The sequence below is a fragment of the Pundamilia nyererei genome, unplaced genomic scaffold, assembly GCF_000239375.1.
Source record: "Pundamilia nyererei isolate P.nyererei 1_Seehausen unplaced genomic scaffold, PunNye1.0 scaffold00236, whole genome shotgun sequence".
In the NCBI taxonomy this organism is placed as follows: Eukaryota; Metazoa; Chordata; class Actinopteri; order Cichliformes; family Cichlidae; genus Pundamilia; species Pundamilia nyererei.
In genome coordinates, this window is record NW_005187637.1 from 866,651 (window position 1) to 870,874 (window position 4,224).

At 38.4% G+C, this 4,224-nt stretch overlaps 1 pseudogene; it reads left to right on the top strand.

Annotated features, from left to right (window-relative positions):
• LOC102192657 (cytosolic sulfotransferase 3-like) overlaps nucleotides 1–4,009 on the top strand; it is a 6,243-nt pseudogene extending 2,234 nt beyond the window's left edge.
• The last annotated feature ends 215 nt before the right edge of the window (nucleotides 4,010–4,224 follow it).

Genomic DNA, 4,224 nt, shown 5'->3' on the forward strand with positions numbered 1-4,224 from the left:
TGAAGAGTTTTGCAAAATTAGCCAATAGTTACAAAAAATGTGCTTAAGCAATCAGAAAAAACTGTAATCAAATATTGCCTTCCTCCCTCACTACCATCACTGCCCTCTGCTCCAATCCAAGCAAGGCTCATTTGAGCAGCTTTTAGAACGGCTGGGAAATTGTCAAACATGTTGGCTGGTGCAAATTTCCTCAGTGTCAACAAGGAGTGAGGTAATAAACACGCAGCGCAGTTGTTGTCATAAAAGGCTCATTTCCATGGTGGCTATTCCCTACCAAGCTTTACCACTTCAGTGCCTCACTACTGAGTGGGGTCAGGTGCAAAGGGTGGCACCTACAGCAGGAGAGAAAGAGGGCAAACCAAACTGCGATTTAACAGAAGATTTAGTGTCATTGTGTTCGTGTTTTTGATTGAAAGCGGGTGGGACAAAAGCTGGAAATGAAACATAACAGCCTTCATATTGATAATTCACCTCTGCTGTTGTGAAAGTTTTTACTGCTGGAACTGTGCCTGTGCTTTTTCTCAGAAGCAGTCGGTGCTTTGACTAATCATTAATCAGTACCATACGGGCTGTTGATGTGTTACTGTTGATATGAGTTCCTTTTTAACCAAGTTTATGCTAAATGATTGACATCTAGTTAGATAAGAAACTTTTTAATCCTATTAATATCAAATCTGTAAGATATTGTAAAAATAAAGACGGAAAGAGGGAGCGGGTTAATGCGTGATCTAAAACATTTTTTTTAAAACACAACCTTAAAAAGCAAAGTGCACTGAGGGTATAATTACGGCACTGAAGGTTACCAATTTATGAAATGGATGAGCAGAGAATAAAACAGTAAAGCAGACTAAAAATTACATTAAATGTGAGAAAGACACTTTAAAGTGTGGAATAAAAACTCAGGCAGGTATTTTAATTTTAAAAAAAAAGTCAAAAAGTCAAGAGATGCAGGCGCGACCTCGACCAGAACTGTTTGACTTCCATGGAGTTGGCATGATCAATCAGTTTACAAAAAACTGGGACAACATACAGAACTTCAAAGCAAGACCAGATGATATTCTTATTGCTACTTACACTAAAGCAGGTAAGGTTAATTTAACCTTAGTAGACAGAATTGTGCCAGCCTGGGGTAAACATCAGAAAGTGAAGACATGTGAAAGTAAACTGATTCAAACTCAAATCAAAGCCTTGGAAGTTATTTTAGATTCTCTTTATCTCTGTATGTGTTTTATTGGCTTTAAAAATTGTTTTTATCTCATCAAGTTAAACCCTTTGAGCTGAATGTTGTGCTGAAAGACACTATATAAATAAAGCTTAAGGACAGAAGGCTTGTGTAGAGCTAATTACTATATATACAACAACAACAACAACCTTTATTTATAGAGCACATTAAAAGCCTTAGGCATACCAAAGTGCTTTACAAAAAAACAATAAAATAATACAGTTTAAGAGCATTAATATCAAATATAATAAGAACAGCAGACAATGTTCACAGTAAAAAGCCACTAATAAAATGGACTGCAGCACATAGATTATAGCAGACCCAGTGCCGCATGATAGAAAACACCAAGAATGAAGGAATAGTAAAAAGTTAATGCAATAGGTCGCAGTTAACAAGTCAGCATTTAACGGGTAGAGAAGGCAAGTTCAAAAAGATAAGTTTTAAGGCGTGCTTTAAAAGAAAAAATAGAATCAGACTCCCGGATGCCAATCGGGAGGCTGTTCCATAGCTCAGGTGCAGCAAAGGCAAACGATCGATCGCCTCTAGATTTCAACCGAGATCTGGGCTGAACTAACAATAACTGCGAGGATGACCTTAAAGCCCTGGCAGGGACATAAGGGTTTAAAAGTTCCTTAAGATAGGTTGGTGCAGTATTATATATATATGTGGAGCTAGTTACTATAGTATTTTTTTAAATAAATCATTTCATGGATTGCTATATTTCCCACTGAACAGCATGGTTTTATCTGCTTCAACCTCAGGAGCCACATGGGTCTCCTACATCCTAGATCTTCTGTATTTTGCGCACATGGGTCCAGACTGTCAGACTTCCATCCCTCTTCATGACAGAGTACCCTTCCTGGAGATCTGCAAACCCCCTTTGCCATTAGGTCTCACATCAGTTTTGATTGCATAAATTTTTGTGTGTCACACATTGCAACGGCAGCTGCTAAAATACAACCTCACTCAGTGTGTTTCTCATTTGCTGTTGTCTCAACAGAGTGATCTAATTCTTAATCAAGTGCAACTTTTCTTTTTGCTTGATAATTAGATTTGGTTATTTGTCAGTGTGCAAACACTGTAAATGTAAAACATCTCAAATTTGGACTTTTAGACATGTTGACCTCTGGCATCTAGCAAAGTCCAGCTTATCTGTCACGGCGAGTGGAATGAGCCATGTGGAGAAAAATAAAGGAGGATCCAATTGCAGGCACTCGTGGAGGTGCGAAGGAGGTTTATTGTAAGACAAAACACAAGTTGAAAACAGCAACAGAAATAAAGATAACCTGAACTGGGAAAACTAAACTACTAAACGCAAATGTGAAGGAGGATGAGCAGAGGCATATGACGGTAGACAGCAGAGAGAACACATGGATGGAGCACGGTAGATTCACAGTTGAAATGCGGGAGGTTAACAGACGGACCAGCCACTACAACATAAGAAGACACAACTTAAATACACACAGAAGAACATAGGGAGATTACACACAGGTGGGGAACACAGCAGGAAGTAATTGCAAAACTGAATACACTCACATGAGACAGAGACCTTCACAATAAAACAGGAAACAAGAAACCACTACACAGAGACACAGACCAGACACAGAACTGAACTAAACATAAGACACAAACCCTAAGAACTAATCCCTAAACACGAATAAACAGAAACATAGAATTCTAATAATAATCAATAAAGCACAAGAGCATCAGAAAATAATCCATAATGCAAAAAATAAACCAAAACATAAGAAACTCAAAATGCTGGATCAAAATGACCCATAACCGTGACATTATTAGTGGCAAATCAATCATTCTTACCTTGCAGGTACAGACTTGGCAGACAAACTTCCCACCACTCCTCGTCTCATTAAAACTCATCTACCAGTCCAGTTTGTACCAAAGTCCTTCTAGGAGCAGCGCTGCAGGGTAAAATGCATATATACCTATAACCATAGAGACATGGGATTTATGAAACAGATTAGAACTTGTTGTTGTCTGGTTCTGCAGGTAGTCTACGTGGCCCGCAATGCAAAGGACAATGCAGTGTCCTACTTCCATTTTGAACGCATGGACAGTGGTATGCCAGAACCGGGGAAATGGAGCACCTTCCTGCAGAACTTCATGGAGGGGAAGAGTGAGTTCAGTTTAGTTTTACTGTAGAAAGAAGAGACATTGTTTTCATTTTATTTCTCATGTAAACACTCTGTTGTGTTTTGTTGTGTGTTTGTAGTGGTTTTTGGATCGTGGTATGACCATGTGAACGGCTGGTGGGAGAAGAAGCAGACTTATTCAAATTTTCACTACATGTTCTATGAAGATTTGATTGAGGTATCATGAGCTGTGCTAAAGAATGCCATTTACAACAAAGCTCATTACATTAAAAAGTGTCTTGAGTTTGTTAATAAACACGTTGCCCTTGCTGAAAGATTAAATAGCTTTTAGGAAATACTTAGCCTTCGTCTGGTGTTCTAGTCTGTGGGACTCGCTTTCTATGTTTACCAAAAGAAACATTATGCAGTTGTTGTTTTAACTTCAAATTCTTTGCCTTTGTATCATTTTCTTTGAAGAACATATAAATGAAATATAAAATAACACTTCACACAGGACTGTGGACGAGAAATAGACCGACTGTGTTCCTTCCTTAGTTTGTCTCCATCGCCTGAAGAGAAGGAAAGAGTCAAAGCCAGCGTGACTTTTGACTTCACTGTGGCCCAGAATGAACAGTTTGATGAAGACTACAAGCAGAAAATGAAGAATCCTGATCTAAAGTTTCGTTATGAAATTTAGATCCCCAGCTGGGTGTGATGGAACTCTGCACTGATATGTGATTAAAGAGTTAAGAAATAAGCCAAATTTGATATGAAATTTAAACAAACTAAATTTCAGGTAGGTGATAGAGAGCTGTGGCAGAGTTCACAACCCTGAGCTGTCCTGCAGAAATGATAAATTCGACAGAACAATTTCCAGAAACAGTACCAACTTATATATGATAGCTTCCATTC